This window comes from Orcinus orca, chromosome 8 (genome assembly GCF_937001465.1).
Source record: "Orcinus orca chromosome 8, mOrcOrc1.1, whole genome shotgun sequence".
In the NCBI taxonomy this organism is placed as follows: Eukaryota; Metazoa; Chordata; class Mammalia; order Artiodactyla; family Delphinidae; genus Orcinus; species Orcinus orca.
In genome coordinates, this window is record NC_064566.1 from 32,995,667 (window position 1) to 33,017,623 (window position 21,957).

At 36.7% G+C, this 21,957-nt stretch overlaps 1 pseudogene; it reads right to left on the reverse strand.

Annotated features, from left to right (window-relative positions):
- Positions 1 to 20,710: 20,710 nt before the first annotated feature.
- On the reverse strand, positions 20,711 to 21,151 carry LOC101282123 (NADH dehydrogenase [ubiquinone] 1 alpha subcomplex subunit 13-like; annotated as a pseudogene).
- Between the last annotated feature and the right edge of the window lie 806 nt (positions 21,152 to 21,957).

The following is a 21,957-nucleotide window of genomic DNA, read 5'->3' on the forward strand; positions in this document are numbered from 1 at the left end:
GAATTCATCAATTGGAAAGACATAGCACATTCATAATAGAAAAACAAAATATTATGAAGATGCTGGCTTTCCCTAATTTATATTACATTTGAATCAGTCTCAATAAAATATCAACAGATATTTTTGTAAGCTAGTCAGTATGATTGTAAATTCATTTTAAAAAACCAACAGGCAAGAATTATCATGAGATTGACAGAAAAAGAAGAGAAATTACAGGGGAGCAGAAAAGTTAATATGCAATAACCCCCCCATAATTAAAACCAATGTAATATTATTACATGAATAGAAAGAAAGCAGAACAGAAATTCCAGAAATAGACCCAAATGAATATGGATAATTAGGATAAAATACTTGTCTCATGAATCAGTAAGAAAAAACATGAAAAAGTTAATGAACAGGTTTAGAATAACTAGAAAGCCTTATGTAAGGTAGTGAATGGAAGCCTTATGTAAGCCTTATGAATCTATTCTTTAAACCATACATGAGAATATGAGAAAAATGAAATGTATCTTTTAATCATATGAATATGCTCTAGATATCCTACTCTAGGAAAATTTATGGCAACTTGTATTATTTATATTTTTAAAAATATGCTTGCACTTTAGGATGTTTCAATAACGAATATGTTTGTCTCTTTTATTTAGGTAGGTTAGGTCTGAGGTGTAAGGTCTTTGACAAGTATTATAGTTAATGTGTTCTAATGGGTGCTAGAAGGTGAGAGAAATCACAGTAAACCTGGTGCACCTTCCTTATACTGTATTTTGATCTAGTGTTTTGTTGCGGGGTACCGGTGGTAATATATTTGTAATTAACATACTTAAAGCATTACTTTTAAACTAAAATAAGTATCTATGCTCTATAACAGAATGCAAATTCTCTTACTTTTAATGATTAATCTTGAGAGTTCAAAGAAAATTTGTGTTTGAGATGGATTACTTTAGGCTGCTCCCAGACTCACAGGAGGGTGCATCTCCACTTCTTTCTGCTACTGGCCATACTTGAAGGGAAAAAAATTGCAAAGCACTGCCTTCAGTTATTTCCTTTTCTTCATCTTCTCACTTCCTCATTTCCATTTCAAAGCAGACCTTTCCAGTTTTTCTACTCCTGGCCTGTGGGAGGAAGGGTGTGTACCCTCAATGGATGAATTGCTGAGTTGCCTGAGACTATTAACTAAAATGGTTGTTAAGAACAGGGGTAAGCACATTGTAAGCAATGAAGGAGATATTCTAGCAGCAAAATATGAGAAAAATGAAGACCCTGAAAGATTAAATCAAGTGTAATTTCCATTTATAGAGGGTTTAACTCTGGCCAGAAAGACCATAGTTCCTTGCTGACTAATTTAGGCTTATATATCAACTGTGCATTTAAAGTTTTCAGTGGCTTTATGTTTTCCGCTTGTCCCCTCTAAGTGCACTTTTACAAATATTCTGGGACCCAAAGGAGAGAGGAAGTTTAGATCTGTCCCCTTTTCTCCCTTTTTGAAGTCACTTCAGAACTGCAGGATGATGGGGATTTCTTCAGACCACAGGAGTAGCAGGTAATTTCGTTCATGGTGATTTGGTTTAGAACATAGCAAAGGAAATATTTCCATGAAAATGAATAAATAGCTACCAAAATCAGGTGAAGTCATCTGTAAATTCAACAGATAAAGTAAATTTAATACTGTGTGCTTGCTGGAGGGAACTTTACATATGGGTAAGAATGGGTCCCACTTGATCATACTACTTCTGTCTCTGTGAGTTCTTGCCCATCTCTTCTCAATCCAATTTTCTTCCTTGATTGAAAGTAGTTAGGGAACACTGGCTCTCTCTTCATTTTGCTGATTATAGTGACTAGAGTACTGCAGCGCACTGGAGAATGGTCAGTACAGCTGGAGCTTGTTAAGTGAAGTGCAGCGTGAAGGGATGTGGGTTATAGTAAGATTATGGTTAGAGAAGCAACTGTATTGGGCAGAGGTGTAGAAAACAGAATTTATAGTATGTATTGGTAGAAAACGTATGCTTGCTAATGCTTTTACTTGATATTTTTTACATGATCTTCTGCATGGAAACGTATACCAAGCTCTTTTGAGTGTATAATTTTCATTCAAGTAATGTGAATACAGCTGATTCACGAGAATATGATCCTATTTAGTATACTTGAATCAGAATGAGAAAGTAATTCTCTTCTAAACATCCTACACATCTCTCCAACACAATGTTCTTAACTTTCTGGGAGATGAGTATAGAGACTCAGGGGCCACATTTCATTTTGACTCTAGTGAACTGAGATGTACTCACCAGTCTTTCATTTTCATTATATATATTACTTAAAATGCCAATCAGAAAAGGCTACATACTGTATGATATCTTTATGACACCCTGGAAAAGACATGAAAAACTATGGTGACAGTGAAAACATCAGTGCTTGCCTGGGATTGGGGAGGGATGGGAAGGAGTTATAGAGAATTTTTAGGGCAGTGAAAATAATCTGTATAATATTATAATGGTGGGTATATGTCATTATACATTTGTCCAAACCCATAGAGTGTACAACACCGAGAGTAACACCTAATGTAAATTATGGACTGTGGGTGATTATGATGTGTCAATGTAGGCTTATCAGTTGTAACAAAAGTACCATTCTGGTGGGGAATGTGGATAATGGATGAAGCTATGCATATATGGGGTAAGGATATATGAGGAATCTGTGTACCTCCTCCGCAATGTTACTGTGAACGTAAAACTACTATTTTAAAAAAGTATTTCTGAAAAAGTTTTCTTTTATCATCTTGAAAATATTAAGGGTGATCTTTTTTTTTTTTTTGTGGTACGCGGGCCCCTCACTGTTGTGGCCTCTCCTGTTGCGGAGCACAGGCTCCGGACGCGCAGGCTCAGCGGCCATGGCTCACGGGCCCAGCCGCTCCACGGCACGCGGGATCCTCCCGGACTGGGGCACGAACCCGCGTCCCCTGCATCGGCAGGCGGACTCTCAACCACTGCGCCACCAGGGAAGACCCTGAAAGTTTTTTGCATCTCTTTTTACAGCTAATGCTAGCTTAATTCTAGATGAATATTATTAATATTTATACAAGAATTAGTGGATTTCCACATATTGAGTTTTTCAACTAGAGATTGGAAAACAGAATTACATGTCTCTTTGTCAGTAATGTGGCCAAGGGAATTATGCACTGAGGAGTGTTAGGTTGGATTATTCTTAAATCTCTTTCTACAATAAGCTTCCATGGCTTTTAGATTCTAGTTTACATTTAAATTTTCTTTTTTTGTCTTGTTTAGGCATTTGATATTTAGATATTTGAAAATATGGCATTTTAATAATCATCATGAATCATTTGAATGAAATAACTGTGTTCAATATACAATGAAGTTATAGACTGCATTAAATTCATGATTTCATTAATAATGTGGTAATCTTTCTCTCATCATAGATATTTGACTCTAAATAAGTTATTTAAAATCTAGTGCTTCATCTTTAATAAAAAGATGAAATTCCCTGGCTCAGGGCACTTTCAGGATGACCACTTTCATTTCACAAGTCTCAAAGTGTCAAACTTTTAAGAAATGCAGAGTTCACTTTATTTAGCTTTATAAATTATAACCTTTCTCTTGAGACAACTCCAGGTGGTCGTGTATGGATGAGACATGCACTTTTAAGAAAGTTACAATACTTTTATACTAGTGGAACAAACTCTACATATATTTACTCAAGAATTGTAGTTTTAGGGGCTTCCCTGGTGGCGCAGTGGTTGAGAGTCTGCCTGCTGATGCAGGGGACTCGGGTTCATGCCCCAGTCCGGGAGGATCCTACGTGCCGCGGAGCGGCTAGGCCCGTGAGCCATGGCCGCTGAGCCTGCGCGTCTGAGCCTGTGCTCTGCAATGGGAGAGACCACAACAGTGAGAGGCCCACATACTGCAAAAAAAAAAAAAAAAAATGGTAGTTTTATTACATGATTTCTTTTAATTAAAATCCAATAATTATTCTAAAAGTTAAAATTTATTGGATATTTTCTAAACACTATTTTTTTCATCATTAATTCTCTCAGAAACCCTATGTTGTAGGGTAATACTATGATCCCCATTTTACAGAAGTCCCCACAGCTCACAGACTTTAAAAAACTTACTAAAGGTCATAGACATACTATGCCACCGAGCCAGAGTTTGAACTCAGGCATCTTGATGACAAAGCAGTTACTTACACTCTATGCTTTGGAGTTTACTCCATTGCAGAAAATCTGACTTTTAAAAAATTTGTAAAGTAATTTGCATAAAATTTTATGAAACCACTTACATGCATAGTCCTGAGATTATGCATATCTGAGGATACTCAATGACATTTCACATTTTAAAAATAATATTGATTCCAAAGAGAATTATATAGATTTTTATATTTATCCATGTTTATGTTGATAAGTTTTATTATATTTTCTTGTTTCAATTTAATTTTTTTCAGAATAATTTTTTCAGAATAGAGTGAGCATAGAGAGTCATCCAATGTTATTTATGGAGTTCCAACTCTTACAAGGAACTAGGTTTCAGGGCATTCATAGAAGAATAAAGATGTTGACCAGGCCCTTAGGAACTTAGAATCTCTAAGTGAGCAGGACATATATATATGAAAAACTTTCTAGTACAAGGTGCAGTAGCACATAGCATAAAAGACATGCTGATTAAAGCTAATGAGGGTAAGAGGTCATGGAAATGAGTCATGTCTATGCATGACCAGGGAAACAATGTAAAGGAGGGTCCCCAGGCTGGGTCTTGCCATATAGACAGGAAAAGAAGGAGTGCCATATAGACAGGAAAAGAAAGAGTGCAGGGAAGAAAAGGATTGAATTAGTAAAAAAAATACTAGGAAATTCAATTTGGTTATAACATAGAATGCATGAAAACTAGAACTGGGAGATGAGACTGGAGAAGGTAAGTTAAATATGCACTTTAACTACGTGTGTTTTGTTTGCTTGTTTGTTTATTGACAGTGCATCATGGTTCATTTATATTTACTGACAAATTTGAGAGAAAACATCCAGATTCCGTGCCCAGGGATGGTAAAAAAAGAAAAAGAAGTGGAAAGAAGCACCAATTCTCCCTTACTCTTTTTTTTTAAAGGCATAGACACAAATTCCTTAAAAAAAAACTGAGCTAAATAAAACTAAAGAAAATTCAAACATTTTTTAGTTCCTATGTTGCACATGACACATAACTATAGAAGGGAACAGGAGTTCTGTTGAGCTAGAGAAGGTAGCAAAAGGGTAGAGCCAGTAAGTTGTTTTTGAAAGGTAAATACAGTTATCTGAGACCTTACTTGAAAGTCTGTCCAAATGCTAATATTTGAGTAAATGGTTTATGTGTCAGATGTTATAATTTTAACTTTTTCTCAGCTGTCAGTAAAAGGCAATTGTCAACATGTCATACAGGCAAAAACCAAGCAAGAAAATCAGTCAACTTCTCAGTAGGGTCAAGCTCCTTTTTGCTTTTTTCTCCTTTGAAAAATAACAGAAGAAACAAAATTCTTCTATTGGTCATTCCAATGAAAAATCTAGAACCTAAAATAATGTTCCCAAGAACAATGACAGTGACTGTTTCAGTAAAAATCTCTCATTCTGTTTTTGTCACTGGTTGTATTCTTGGTCCAGCACTAGAAGTTAGCTTGCTGTGGACTCAGAAGTATTAACAAGATATAGAAATAAGCCCAAGGTATTATAGGAATGCTGGCATCATATAGAAGCTGAAGGACAAAAAGTTGATGCTGATATTGCCTGTTAATTTAACCCATTTCCACAATATTTCATAAACAGTTTGTGCAAATAAGAAATGCTGAAAATTCAGGAAGGAACATTTCCTCACTACATTGAATGGGGCTGTAGAACTTAAAAAGTATCACTGTTTATTTGATAGTGTACTAGGAATTAAGGATTAATTCACAATTAGAAAATGGGTAAAAATATATTTTGAGCTTTCAATGCTATGGCTATGTGGAAAACATTTCAGTGGATGGTCAAACTTGTAAATGTTTCAAGACCAAATATTCTGTTCCTCCCTATGTAAAAACTGTGACCTTTACATTGTGTTTTTTCTGCGCTGGAAGAATAGACTCCTAAGGCCGTTATGTGATTCTGATAGTTTTCTGAGCTTGCCTACTGGTGGTGAATGTGTGCGTATGTCTTTTTGTTTTGTTTTGTTTTGGGTACGCGGGCCTCTCACTGTTGTGGCCTCTCCCGTTGCGGAGCACAGGCTCCGGACGCGCAGGCTTAGCGGCCATGGCTCACAGGCCCAGCCACTCCGCGGCATGTGGGATCTTCCCAGACCGGGGCACGAACCCGTGTCCCCTGCATCGGCAGGCGGACTCTCAACCACTGCGCCACCAGGGAAGCCCTGAATGTGTGCGTATGTCTTTTGTTGAAAGATGCTAGTAAGAGATTTTTCTTCTGTAGTATATGTGTGAAAATGCACATCCGTAATTCATCAAAACAGACATTTGGAAAGTGAATTAAACATACCAGCCACATTTCTGAATCACAGGGTTTCATGTTTGCTTATTAAAATAACAATCAATTCTTTTGAACGGGTGCAAAAGCAGTTCTAGTATATGAATGTATTCTTTTTGGAAATATTTTTCAGTATTCTGTGTTTAAAACTTCTACTTCTTTTCTAATGAGACATGTAAATAGAAATCTTTTAAATGAATAACTCTTCTTGGCCAAAATCGAGTGGTTTATAAGCAAGTATATTTCCACATATCAAAGGACACATATACTGGAGGAAAAGAAACATGTACTATAAATTAAATACAGAAACATTTTGTTTTTGAAAAAGTCCATAGAATGATTTATAGAACTGAGTATGTCATAAACAAAGAAATAGGAGGAAGATTTTAGAAGCAACACATGTACGTGTAATCATAGTTTTAGAACATTTGATAAGTTAAAGAAGAAAACTCAAATAAGAGGGATACTACAGTATATATTCTATGAATCTTATTATATATAATATATATACATATTCATTTGGTATTGATATGGCAGAATTTATCTGGCAGGAGAAAATGCAGTTTTCCTCATACTATTATTAAAGCTGTTAGAGAAAAAAACAAATAAAACATGGAAGATTATGGTATAAAAAGAAAAGCCTTCTTCTGGGGACAAATTCTGAATTTTCCTGTTACTTTGGACATTAGACAGTTCAATTTTACTTTTTATTAATACCATATTGTTTGCATAATGAGGCAATTGTGTTTCTACCAGGTCAAATACTACATTATTGGGCTTCCCTGGTGGCGCAGTGGTTGAGAGTCCGCCTGCCGATGCAGGAGACACGGGTTCGTGCCCCGGTCCGGGAGGATCCCACATGCCGCGGAGCGGCTGCGCCCGTGAGCCATGGTTGCTGAGCCTGCGCATCAGGAGCCTGGGCTCCGCAACGGGAGAGGCCACAACAGTGAGAGGCCCACGTACCGCAAAAAAAAAAAAAAAAAAATACTACATTATTCTTCAATAACTTATACAAACTGGGAAATGTGATGACAGGTATCCAGAGTGGTGGTGGTGTATAAACAAAGAAAATAAATCAGAGATGGGCTGCACTTGAAAGATGGGTTTCTTCTTTCTATAAGAAGTAAATATCCCCCAGAGAGTTCAGTAGACGGAATACCCCTAGAAAGTCTATACTTGCATAGGTTTTTAAAAAAATTCTTCTAAAAAGAAGTGGAGACTCAGAATAACCCTCTAGCCTTATAGAGATTTATTGAAATCTCTTATTCTCTTTGGAGGATTATACTTAGAGAACCCTACTGAATTCTAGGGCCTGTAGAATCTGCTATAAATTTAGCGTCCTATAGCGAAGCCCCTAGTATCCTGATTCATTCATCTCTCTGACAGAGCATCATCTTTTGTCGTCAGATTGCTAAACAAATAACTCTACTCAAAAATGACAGAATCTTCAATTTTTAAATTTAAATTTTTAAAAATTGATATAATGTGTATCTGCATATCCTTGTAAAATATATTATTAGCAAGTTTGAGTAAGGATAGAAAATTGCAGAATATATCTGAAAAAGTCGAGTCAGAAAACATCTTTTTAATAATTTCTGACATTATACCTTTTTTCTCAATTTATGTCAGTTATAGAGTAAATGAGATGTTACACATTCAGGGTACACACCTTATGTTAACCAGGATACCATAACACATCTTGGGAAAAATGATATTACTTTATTATTTTATGAAGATTTATTTCATTGAATCATAGAAACTCAGCATTAGAAAGCGTCTCAAGGGTTTCTTCGAGTCCCTTCTTTACGTAGTGCACTGTGGTTTGGTACATTGTTAGGAGCCACTGGTTATGCTGGTCAACTGTGGTTTGTTTTCCCAACCATCTTCATCCTTAGCCAACTGTGCTCTGTATCATAAAGAGTAAAATTCCCATCACCTGGATAGAGAATTCCCTATATCTTTTTTTTTTCCTGTGGAAATGCCCAAGAATATTTTTGTTTCCTAACTGAAATTCCACTGTTTAATCATTTAGTCTCTTTGAAAATGATTACTAGATACTCTTTATTGTAATTTAATTTTACCCTCACTTGAGGCAAATGTAGTTGATCTCTTTCCTTTGCACATTGGTTAATATAGTTCATGAGAATTTTAACGAGCCGAGTAACTAGGCACTTTTTTGTTTTGTGTCTACATATTAGGAAAAGCTTCATAAATCTAAATTTACCATATAATAGCCCTGTCATATCTACCACTAATTTTTTTTTTACAAATAGCAGCATTTGGCGTAAAAAAGCTTAGGCTTGTTGGAATTATGCATGTGAAACTGTATTTCACTGTATTTTTATAAAACTATATTGTAATTGTTTCAGCCCTCTGAAAAATCTATACAATTTAGTTATTTGTAATCTATTTGTTCATTAAGCATATTTCCTATTCCAGACCTATTTGTATCATTGAAAACCATATGCAGTAATTAATACTTAGGAATTAATAAAATTGGGGGGATGACCTAATACTGTGATTTAATGACTGAATTATTTTCTTGCAATGAGATGGGAGATTTCACATGATTACGGTGGAACCTTTTAACTTCAGCTCAACCTGTGGTTTAATGGTTGAACTCTCATTGCAGCTGTAGGGAGGAAGACAGTTAGATGCTCAACATTGAAGATAAGGAGGTAGGACTCTAGAGAGCAAAGTTGCGTTAATCATGATAATCCTAGCTGATATAAAACTTTGAAATCTCAATGGCATATTTATAGGCTTTCAAATAATATATATTGAATAAATGAGTGATCGAAAATTTAATTTACATGGCAAATCATTCTTCATTTCAGCTGCCTCCATGTATTGATAGGTTCTGGTCAGCCAGTAATTACAAGAATTTCATGGAGAGCTTACTACTCTCATTACAACTGTTCTAGGTAATTTAAATTCTTGGCTTCAAATAAGCAGTCTTGAGAACAATGTCATTGTCTTTTCCACTTGTTTCCGTGCTATTTTTGCTAATCATGCCATTTTCTCTGCTTACATCCTCTTCCTTGACATTATATGTTTTCATTCTCATTCAATAGCTTACCCTTAACCTTCTGGTTCTTTTGAAATCACTGCCCCTGGCAGTACTTACCTTGGCAGTGATTCCTCGTCTCTCCTCACTCTGCTGCCTAATGGAGACCCTTTTAATATTCTTTCCAGGGGCAGCATCCTTGTATGTTTATAATGCCAGGATATTCCTGGCTATCCAACATCATCACAGTCACCATTCCCTCTTCCTGTTCTTTGGGCACAGCATGATGCTTCTGGGGACTGCCAAGCTGCAAGTGTCTTCTTTCATTACTCATGCCGTGTGGAGGCTCCCAGTGTATTGATTATATATTTCTTTCAGCCATTCCGGCCATCGACCAAGGAATCACAGTCTAATGAGACCTGAGAAAAGCAAAAAGCATTTATCTCTTGTATATCCAATGATATCATGATTCAGATTGAGCTGTGTGTGTGACATAAATTATTTAAATCCACACTTGAGGTTATTGACCAGCCTAGCTGTTTGAGCATCTTTCGGTATGTTGAGTGAGAGAGTAAAACCTCTTCCTTTGTGTCTAGGAGTAAACAAAGCAGATGGTACAAATTTATTTGCATAAAAATGGGGACCCTGTATACAAAGTGAAGTACTACTGTAGTTCATAAAAAGGAATCAGCACGAAGTGAGCTCCACAGCTCAACACTTGACCTTCTTGAGCTCTACGAGGGGCACCTAGTAGTTTTGTCAACATCATCCCCTTTTCTCCCCTGACAGCTTACGGTTCTTCATACCCCTTGGCTATTTGAAGTATCAGTGTCAGCTGTGGGGACGCATTTCATGCTCTTAATGGCAGACAGATGTATTCATTAAGAGAGTGTTCTTTGCAGAGATTTTATGTATTTAAAGGCTTAAAAGAAATAAGGAAAACAGGACATTTCTGAGATGCACTAGAATGAGCATTAGTATATAGGCAAAAATAACTTGAAACCATAACTTACCTGCTGTGTCAGCTGTCATATGGATGGAAGGTATAAGTAAAATAAAAAGGAGTTATTTTTACAATTAAGTGGAAAATTTGAAAATTCACTACTATAGATATCTATATTATACATAACAAAGTGACATAAAGAAAAAATGTTATATAAGAGGCTGTTTAGGGACTTCCCTGGTGGCGCAGTGGTTAAGAATACGCCTGCCAATGCAAGGGACACGGGTTCGAGCCCTGGTCCGGGAGGATCCCACATGCCGTGGAGCAACTAAGCCCGTGCACCACAACTACTGACCCTGCGTGCCACAACTACTGAAGCTTGCACGCCTAGAGCCTGTGCTCCGCAACAAGAGAAGCCACTGCAATGAGAAACCTGTGCACCGCAATGAAGAGTAGCCCCCACTTGCCACAACTAGAGACAGCCTGCGCACAGCAACAAAGACCGAACACAGCCAAAAATAAATTAATTAATGAATTGAAAAAAAAAAAAAAGAGGCTGCTTAAGTTTCCTTTTAAAAAGCTACAGCTTCGGGCTTCCCTGGTGGCGCAGTGGTTGAGAGTCTGCCTGCCGATGCAGGGGACATGGGTTCGTGCCCCCGTCCGGGAAGATCCCACATGCCGCGGAGCAGCTGGGCCCGTGAGCCATGGCCGCTGAGCCTGCGCGTCCGGAGCCTGTGCTCCGCAACGGGAGAGGCCACAACAGTGAGAGGCCCGCGTACAGCAAAAAAAAAAAAAAAAAAAAAAAAGCTACAGTTTCAAAGGAATGATATTGAATATTTCTGGTCGCCATAACATTCCGAAGACTAGAATCAGAAAGTTTAATTTGCATGCAAGTAAGCTTCTATCTAAAACTGTGTTAAAATTCTCAGCAAGAGTAAAAATCTTCATTTTTAAAAGTACCTTTAAATTGTGACAGTTATCCTCAAAATTAGGTGAACTTGGAAACCCCAAACTCACAATACTAGAGGATTTTCTGGAAAGGAATTTTAAGGGAATGCCACAATTTTAAGTGAATATCTCAGAATATTTTTGAGAGAACAAAACCCCATGGTGCGGTATATAAGCAACCCTGTAAAATGAGCCAAAGACCTCTTCTCTCAACATTGCTCTAATTTGAGTAAATAAGAACAGTGTAGATTTGGATGATAATGTAATGAACCTTCATTCCTTTATTTAACATGCCCTGAACATAATCTATAATGGAAAGTGAAAGCTAGAAGTAAAAAAAGGAGTATTTAAGAACCTCAAATGTGCAGGCAGATGTCTCCAGAGAGAAAAGACATCAGCTTTATTCTTTCTGTTTTCTTTGTAGACTGACTGAGTACCAAGGTGTTTAGGAAAAATAATTTCACTGTGCTTCTGATCTGAATTCAAAGGAAGTTGATGTTTCAATTAAAAATCAATTAAAAAATAACATAAAGTTTATAATAGCAATTAAGTAAAATGACAGTTTTTATACATCTTCCCAGCTACTGGCTCTGTAATTGGCCTAGACCCTGGATGGAAGCCACGTTATTACACTTTTCAGTCTGGTGCTCACAAACAATTTGAAAACCATGTCCTGAACTGGTTTATGGGCTTTTGGAAAGGATGATCTTTATTCTGTTTTCACTTTATCCAAAGAATCAAGCATAGTATTTAGCCCAGAGTAGAAGCACAACAAAAATGCATCAGATGAACCCATATAAGTTTGCAAAGGTAGGTACAAAAGGAGTTTTGAGACTAAAGATAGTTTATCATAAGGCTCTTCCTAAGGATTGCTTCTTTCATCTCTGTACCTCTCAAGTACCTTAGAGTTATGGCTCCAGCTGAGATGAGGAAGTAGTTGCTGCATTGCTCTTCTTGGCAGACATCTAAATTTCACGCATTTGTCACACAAACACACAAACAAAAGTGTATGCCTGAAGAAATTGCATCCAGTTATTTTACTAGATTTATTAGTAGTAGTAGTATTAGAGAACCTAGTTGAAAATTATTTCCTTTAGTGACTTTTTAAAACGTTTTCTCAGAACATTTAAGGGAAAATCACATTTGATAAAGGAACTTGGCATTATAAATAATTACAGATGGGGCTTGGCGTTATACAAGTTGTATGCACTGTGAAATTATTATCTTCCCTGATTTTATCCTGATCTCTCTATCTCACAAGTTTTTTTTTCTTTCATAAAAATCAACTTTATTAAGGCATAAATTTCACGAAATAAAATACAGCTATCTTAAGTTTTCAGGTTGATGAATTTTGGCATTTGTATATACTTGTGTAAGCACCACCACAAACAAAATTTTGAACATTTCCATTATTTTTAAGGCAAATACTGATCTGATTTTTTTTTAACACACCAGGTTCTTATTAGTTATCTATTTTATACGTATTAGTGTGTATATGTCAATCTCAATCTCCCAATTCATCCCACCCCACCCCACCCTGCTTTCCCCCCTTGGTGTCCATATGTTTGTTCTCTACATCTGTGTCTCAATTTCTGCCTTGCAAACCGGTTCATCTGTACCATGTTTCTAGATTCCACATATATTCATTAACATACGGTATTTGTTTTTCTCTTTCTGACTTACATCACTCTGTATGACAGTCTCTAGGTCTGTCAACATCTCTACAAATGACCCAGTTTTGTTCTTTTTTATGGCTGATTAACATTCTGTTATATGTATGTACCACATCTTTATCCCTTCATCTGTCAGTGGGTATTTAGGTTGCTTCCATGACCTGGCTGTTGTAAATAGTGCTGCAATGAACAGTGGGGTGCATGTGTCTTTTTGAATTATGGTTTTCTTTGGGTATATGCCCAGGAGTGGGATTGCTGGGTCATATGGTAATTCTATGTTTAGTTTCTGGAGGGACCTCCATACTGTTCCCCATAGTGGCTGTATCAATTTACATTCCCACCAACAGTGCAAGAGGGTTCCCTTTTCTTCACACCCTCTCTGGCATTTATTGTTCATAGATTTTTTGATGATGGCCATTCTGACTGGTGTGAGGTGATACCCCATTGTAGTTTTGATTTGTATTTCTCTAATAATTAGAGATGTTGAGCATGTTTTCATGTGTTTGTTGGCAATCTGTATATCTCCTTTGGAGAAATGTCTATTTAGGTCCTCTGGCCATTTTTTGATAGGGTTGCTTGTTTTTTTAATATTGAGCTGCATGAGCTGTTTATATATTTTGGAGATTAATCCTTTGTCAATTGCTTCATATGCAAATATTTTCTCCCATTCTGAGGGTTGTTTTTTGTCTTGTTTGTAATTTCCTTTGCTGTGCAAAGATTTTAAGTTTCATTAGGTCCCATTTGGTCATTTTTGGTTTTATTTCCATTAATCTAGGAGGTGGGTCAAAAAAGGTCTTGCTGTGGTTTATGTCCAAGAGTGTTCTTCCTAGTTTTCCTCTAAGAGTTTGAAACTGTCTGGTCTTAAATTTAGGTCTTTAATCCATTTGGAGTTTGTTTTTGTGTATGGTGTTAGGGAGTGTCCTAATTTCATTCTTTTACAAGTAGCTGTCCAGTTTTCCCAGCACCACTTTTTGAAGAGACTGTCTTTTTTCCATTGTATATCCTTGTCTCCTTTGTCATAGATTAGTTGACCATAGGTGCATGGGTTTATCTCTGGGCTTTCTATCCTGTTCCATTGATCTATATTTCTGTTGCTGTGCGAGTACCATATTGTCTTAATTACTGTAGCTTTGTAGTATAGTCTGAAATCTGGGAGTCAGATTCCTCCAGCTCCATTTTTTCCCCTCAAGATTGCTTTGACTCTTTCGGGTCTTTTATACTCCATACAAATTTTAAGATTTTTTGCTAGTTCTGTAAAAAGTGCCATTGGTAATTTGACTGGTATTGCATTGAATCTGTAGATTGCTTTGGGTAGTATAGCCATTTTCACAATATTGATTCTTCCAATCTAAGAACATGGTATATCTCTCCATCTGTTTGTGTCATCTTCGATTTCTTTCATCAGGGTCTTATAGTTTTCTGAGTACAGGTCTTTTACCACCTTAGATAGGTTTACTCCTAGGTATTTTATTCTTTTTGTTGCAGAGGTGAATGGGATTGTTTCCTTAATCTCTCTTTCTGAACTTTCGTTGTTAATGTATACGAATGCAAGAGATTTCTGTGCATTAATTTTGTATCCTGCAAATTTACCAAATTGATTGATAAGCTCTAATACTTATCTGGTGGCATCCTTAGGATTTTCTATGTATAGTATCATGTCATCTTCAAACAGTGACAGTTTTGCTTCTTTTCCAATTTGCATTCCTTTTATTTCTTTTCCTTCTCTGATTGCCATGGCTAGGACTTCCAAAACTATGTTGAATAATAGTGGTGACAGTGGACATCCTTGTTCCTGATCTTAGAGGAAATGCTTTCAGTTTTTCACCATTGAGAATGATGTTTGCTGTGGGTTTGTTGTATATGGCCTTTAATATGTTGAGGCAGGTTCCATCTATGCCCACTTTCTGGAGAGTTTTTATCATAAATTGGTGCTGAATTTTGTCGAAGTTTTTCTGCATCTATTGAGATGATCATATGGGTTTTATTCTTCAGTTTGTTAGTATGGTGTATCACATTGACTGACTGCATGTAGTGAAGAATCCTTCCATCCCTGGGATAAATTCCACTTGATCATGGTGTATGATCCTTTTAATGTGTTGTTGGATTCTGTTTGCTAGTATTTTGTTGAGGATTTTTGCATCCATATTCATCAGTGATATTGGTCTGTAGTTTTCTTTTTTTGTAGCATCTTTGTCTGGTTTTGGTATCAGGGTGATGGTGGCCTCATAGAATGAGTTTGGGAGTGTTCCTTCCTCTGAAATTTTTTGGATGAGTTTGAGAAGGATGGGTGTTAGCTCTTTTATAAATGTTTGATAGAATTCACCTGTGAAGCTATCTGGTCCTGGAGTTTTGCTTGTTGTAAGATTTTTAATCATGGTTTCAATTTCAGCGCTTGCGATTGGTCTGTTCATATTTTCTATTTCTTCCTGGTTCAGTCTTGGAAGGTTATACCTTTCTAAGAATTTGTCCATTTCTTCCAGGTTGTCCATTTTATTGGCATAGAGTTGCTTGTAGTAGTCTCTTATGATGCTTTGTATTTCTGTGGTGTCCATTGTAACTTCTCCTTTATTCATTTATAATTTTATTGATTTGAGTCCCCTTCCTCTTTTTCTTGATAAATCTGGCTAAAGGTTTACAATCTTGTTTATCTCCTCAAGAAGCAGCTTGTAGTTTTATTGATCTTTGCTACTGTTTTCTTTGTTTCTATTTCATTTATTTCTGCTCTACTCTTTATGATTTCTTTCCTTCTACTATCTTTGGGTTTTGTTTGTTCTTCATTTTCTAGTTCCTTTAGGTGTAAGGGTAGATTGTTTATTTGAGATTTTTCTTGTTTCTTAAGGTAGGATTGTATTGCTATACACTTCCCTCTTAGAACTGCTTTTGCTGCATCCCATAGGTTTGGATCATTGTGTTTTCGTTGTCATTTGTCTCTAGGTATTTTTTTATTTCTTCTTTGATTTCTCCAGTAATCTCTTGGTTATTTTTTATTTCAGTTATTGTATTGTTCATCTCTATTTGTTTGTTCTTTAATTCTTCTAGGTCTTTGTTAAACATTTCTTGCATCTTCTCGATCTTTGCCTCCATTCTTTTACCGAGGTCCTGGGTCATCTTCACTATCATTATTCTGAATTCTTTTCCTGGAAGGTTGCCTATCTCCACTTCATGGAGTTGTTTTTCTGGGGTTTTATCTTGTTCCTTCATCTGGTACATAGTCCTCTGCCTTTTCCTTTTGTCTGTCTTTCTGTGAATGTGGTTTTCATTCCACAGGCTGCAGGATTGTAGTTCTTCTTGCTTCTGCTGTCTGCCCTCTGGTGGATGAGGCTATCTAAGATGCTTGTGGAAGCTTCCTGTTGGGAGGTACTGGTGGTGGGTAGAGCTGGCTGTTGCTCTGGTGGGCAGAGCTCAGTAAAACTTGAATCTGCTGTCTGCTGATGGGTGGGGCTGAGTTCCCTCCTTTTTGGTTGTTTGGCCTGAAGCAACCCAGCACTGGAGGCTACAGGCTCTTTGGTGGGGCCAATGGCAGACTCCAGGAAGGCTCACGCCAAGGAGTACTTCTGCTGCCAGTATCCTTGTCCCCATGGTGAGCCACAGCTGCCCCTCACCTCTGCAGGAGATCCTCCAACACTAGCAAGTAGGTCCGGTTCAGTCTCCTATGGGGTCACTGCTCCTTCCCCTGAGTCCTCTTGCTCACACTACTTTGGGTGTGCCCTCCAAGAGTTGAGTCTCTTTTTCCCCCAGTCCTGTCAAAGTCCTGCAATCAAATCACACTAGCCTTCAAAGTCTGATTCTCTGGGAGTTCCTCCTCCCATTGCCGGACCCTCAGGTTGGGAAGCCTGACGTGGGGCTCAGAACCTTCACTCCAGTGGGTGGACTTCTGTGGTATACTTGTTCTCCAATCTGTGAATCACCCACTCAGTGGTTATGGAATTTGATTTTATTGTGAATACGCCCCTCCTACCATCTAATTCAGCTTCTCCTTGGTCTTTGGATGTGGGGTATCTTTTTTGGTGAATTCCAGTGGCTTCCTATCAATGATTGTTCAGCGGTTAGTTGTCCCCACAGGTTTTTAAAATTTAGTAACTCCTGAAAACTACTTCAGCTACTAAAATGGATTAAAAAAAAAAGACATGATTTAATTCTCTGTAATTAGTCCTTAACTGCTTTTCAAATAGTGTTCAACATAGATTTCTCTCTTGCTTTAGAGAAGTGATGATCAGTGGATTGCTGCTTTGAGATACAAGTTTAAACCATTTAGCTTTTTTTGTTGGAAAGCTATGAAAATGGTCCATTTTCAGCTATAATTTTCCTTGTGCAATATATACATATTTTAAATTCAACATTGAGTTCATTCAGAAAATTCCTATAGACTTTCTGTTTAACACTAAAAATTTTCTCTGTGTGAGGTATAAAAAATGTATGTTCTATGCAGACAATAAGGATTATTAATAAGGAGATTTAAATATCATTTGGAATAAACCATACATTTTGACAATAATAAGAGGAAACATAAAACTGCACCATATTGTGTTGCTGAATAAAAATTTTGTTGTAAATTTTTATTATAGATGCTGTGAAAAAATAGTTTTATTCTGTGACTACAAAATTTTGAACATACCTTTCATTGGCCATGATGATCCAAAAAAGAGTGCCATATAAAAAGTGTTACTTTTTTTTTGCATAAAACAAAAGATTTACAAAAATTAGTTTAAATACAAGTCAAAATGAAATATTTCTGGTTTATTTTTAATGCAGCATTTGTTAATATGTTTCAAACATTTATTAAAAGTTAAAATTTCATAAAATATAATAATGTGGTATTTATTATAATATGATCCATATTTTGTTGACGTTATTTATTTATTTATTTATTTTTTTGTTGACTTTATTTATATTGACTCTTTACCTCTTCAAATATCTTTGAATTACCACCTCCACTGTTACTATTCCTACTGCTACTGTGTCTACCACGATCACTATTAATAATCATAATCCTAGGCAACATTTATTTAATGGATTTCTATGCCCCAATACTATGTTAAGCAATTTACTTGCATGTCTCTTGATAAATGTTTATTATCTGGCTTTCTGTTATGACATGTGGGATTTTACGATAAGCAAGCAGTGGTGCATATCACCTTTCAGAAAGTATTCAGAGATAAAAAGTGCACATCAAAATGTAATGTGAAAGTACATTCTCTTTACCTAGCACATATTAATGCATGCTGAGGTTTAAATTACTGAAGTAAGCAAACTTGTTTAGTTGTTCAAATCCCATCATTAGGGATGAGTTGCTAAGTATTTTGTGACAAATGCTGTGATGAATATTTGAAAGTTTTGAAAGAAGATAACCGTATGCTGAAGGATTTCAGATGCTCTATGAGGAAATGAGGTTGAATTATGTGAATATCAGGAGAAATGTTGATTGCAAAAGGGACAAATAGCAACTATGAGAGATATGAGAAGTCAGAAATGGACATTAGGAATGTAGGCTGGAGAGCTTAGTCTTCTTTAGAGAAGCAAATCTTGAGTTGGCTCATGAATTCCTTTCTAAAAGTTTACTACAGTGGTAATGAAATACTTATTAACATAATTTCATGGCTTAATCCAGGCTGCAAGTTGAGGTAATATTTTCTATTACTATGGATACTACTTTCCAGACAATCTAACTTTCCTAATTTATTTTCCTAATGCCACTCTGGGCATTCCTGCCTATGTGTGTTAATGTATGTTTTCCCCTTTATTGGAATGTCCTTCCCTCTATTTCCTTAATGTCTTTCATCAAAAAGTCATCAAAATTTAGTTCAAATCACTTCCTCATTGAATCCGTCTATGATCCCAACACTTACTGGATGTGACATACCCTTTGTGAAATTATTATACCATCTTTATATAGACATTTATATTTATATGTCTACATGGTTTTTTGTTTGTTTGTTTGTTTTTTGTCAACTGTAAGCTCTTTGAGGTTAGGCTGTGCAATTTGTTTCTAGCACCTAAATAATATAGTTCTTGTGACACAGTAATGTTGAATAAATACAATTTTCAGAGTTAGTACAATTAATTTATAAATTATTCTTGAGTATTAAAAGCATGAGCATTGCCTGTTTTCTCATGTATTTACAAACCTGCCAGGAAAGTGCTGTCTTTAACGTGCCTCCCTGCTGCTCAGCCGGCCTTTGTTAAAATACCAAGAAGTCACCACAGGGAGAAAGCATTGTGTTTTTCCATTTTGTGTAAAACTTCTTGGTTGATCTTAGAATGGAAAAAGGAAAAGTTTCAATTAATATTTAAGAAATAAAATAAAATAAATTGCAACCTTAGTCTTTGCCAGATAAGCTGAAATTGACCAATATCTTATAGAGAAAGCCAAATGAGCCCTAGTACTGCCAGAATGTTCAATAGTTCTCTAACCCCCAGGCAAAACTAATCATACAACCCAGCTAAAGTCAGCTTCAAAAGGCATAGAAAATTGTGTCTAAGCCCCTTTTTTTCTCCCAGTAACTATGCTATAACATATGAGCCAATTTTCTCATTGTTATGAATTAAAAGTAACATCTAGTAGTAAACTCAGTAACTAAGCCATCACATTCAGCCCTGTGTAGTATTTTATTGTTACTTCTCTGTGCTCATATGATTTTCTGTAGACTTCTAGGGAAATTTATATTTACCCTGAGAAATAGAAATTCCCAACCCTTGATGCTTCAAAGGATTAGCAATAGAATATGTGAATCAAGAAAATGAGATTCTACTGAATTCCTGTGGACATTTTTCTTAGTGTATTTGATTGCATTTCTATATATTTTAGTTTGCCTGTTTATTATTCTCCTTCCATGTCTCTATTTCTTAACCCTGATGTATTTCTTGACTTCATGTCCATTTCTTTCAGTTCTTGAGAGAATGTTCTACAGCAAAGTTTTAGGGAATAAAAGTATCTGTTAAAACCAAATATGTAAAAAAAAACCCAAAAACACACTTTTAAATGTAAGAAAGTTGGAGTTTGTTTCACACTATCTTTAATTTTATCATCATGTTCATTTTATTGTATTTTGATTGCATAATTATGCAAAAACTTCAAGAAGTACTCCTAGCATCACATCCCAGCCCCATTGTTTAGAGAAAAATCAGAAACACTTAATCTTGCATTCAAGGTTTTCTATAATCCAAGCACTACATACATTTTATTCTTTGCTTCTATTATTTTCCTTTATTTCTTGAGGTTACAGTCAGACACATCTACAACCTGTTAGTAGATATACATTTGCCATGTTTTAAGCCACAGAATGGAATTCCAGGCACTCACTGTTAGAAAACTATTAATCTAGTAACAGATTCCCCACTGCAATTCCTAGTGCCTTCCATTTTCAGGAAATTCGGTCCATTAGAAAATCCTTTTTATTAACTTTATGTCAATTATTATTTTTTCTGAATCGTCTACTTCCTAATCATCTCATTATATCTGAAGGCCAAACAGAAGGAGGTTAAGCTGTTTTACAAAGTTAGCATGTACACAGGTACATATATCCCATTTCTTCCATCATGTAAAATGACTTTGAGTCCTTCTATCTTTTTTTTTTTTTTTTTGCCAGTCTCCAGAGCGTTTATTCTCTCCTGGTGGGGAGGCAGTAGGGGTCCAGTGGTCTGAGGGGCACAGGCCCCTAGGTGTACTGCTTGAAGCCGGAGGTGGCGTTGAGAACCTCCTCGTTTGTGCACATGCGCAGCCCGTAGAGCTTGCCCAGCATGGGGGTCACCCAGCACGTTGTGTGGAACACGGACTCACCTACCTTCCCATCTGGCACGCCCTTCACGATGATCGCCTCCTCCTCCAAGTTCTCCCGAAGATCTGGAGAAGCTTCCGGTCCTTCTCTGCCTGCAACAGAGGCATCAGCGCAATGCGGGCCTCGAACTCCTGGATCTGCAGGCGCCTGCGTTCGCAGTTCCACTTCATCATGCTCCAGTACACAAAGAGCAAGGTCCCGATGCCCATGGCGACCATGCTATAGCCCTGACAGCCCCCGACGCGGAAGGTTCCGCTTGTAGTCGATAGGGCTGTAGCCCCCCAGCTGGGGCATGTCCTGCCTCCCCTTCGATGACACCATGCTTGCAGGGCCTTCAAACCTTCTTTTTTCTGTTTCTTTAAAATTTGAATTCAGAACTTAACATTACATTCCAAGTAGGGAACTTAACTTCATTACAGACAAGTGATTAACAAATAAGGGAGAACAAAGTCCTCCTGGCAGAACATAAAAAATGACTGTTGGTATTTTATTTATTTACAATATCCATCTTAGTAGCCTATCTCTGTCTTACTAAGACTTCTAAACAGAGCTGAAAAATCATGATATGAAATGAATATTTTTACTGGTAGAAGTGCGTTTGCGCTTACAAACGGAAGATTGGAATCACTGACTTACATAGTATACATCAAACCCCATCCACACAACCAAAATTAAACTTCTTTTCAAAAAATTAAACCAAGTTTCTTATGAGTTTTTAAATTGATTTTAAGGCTTGAAAACAGGACCTTAAGTTAATTACCTTTAAAAATTAAAAGAGAGTCCTTGAGAAAGATTGGTAGTAGAAGAACGAGCTTACAAACTCTTCTCAGAAAGATACAGAAATGACCAAAATAGCAAATTTTAGATCAGGGCATTATATTAGTTTCCTAGGGATGCACGTAAGAAGTTATCACTCACTTGTTGGCTTAAAGCAATGGACATTTATTCCCTCTTAGTTCTGGAAGCTCTAAGTTCAAACTGTAGGTGTCAGTAGAGTTATACTCCCTTGGAGGGCTGTGGGAGAGAATACTTCCTTGCCTCTTTCAGCTTCTGATGGTTCAAGGTGTTCCTTATCTTGGAGCCAATCTTTGCCTCAGTCTTCATATGAATTTTCACATGGACTTCTT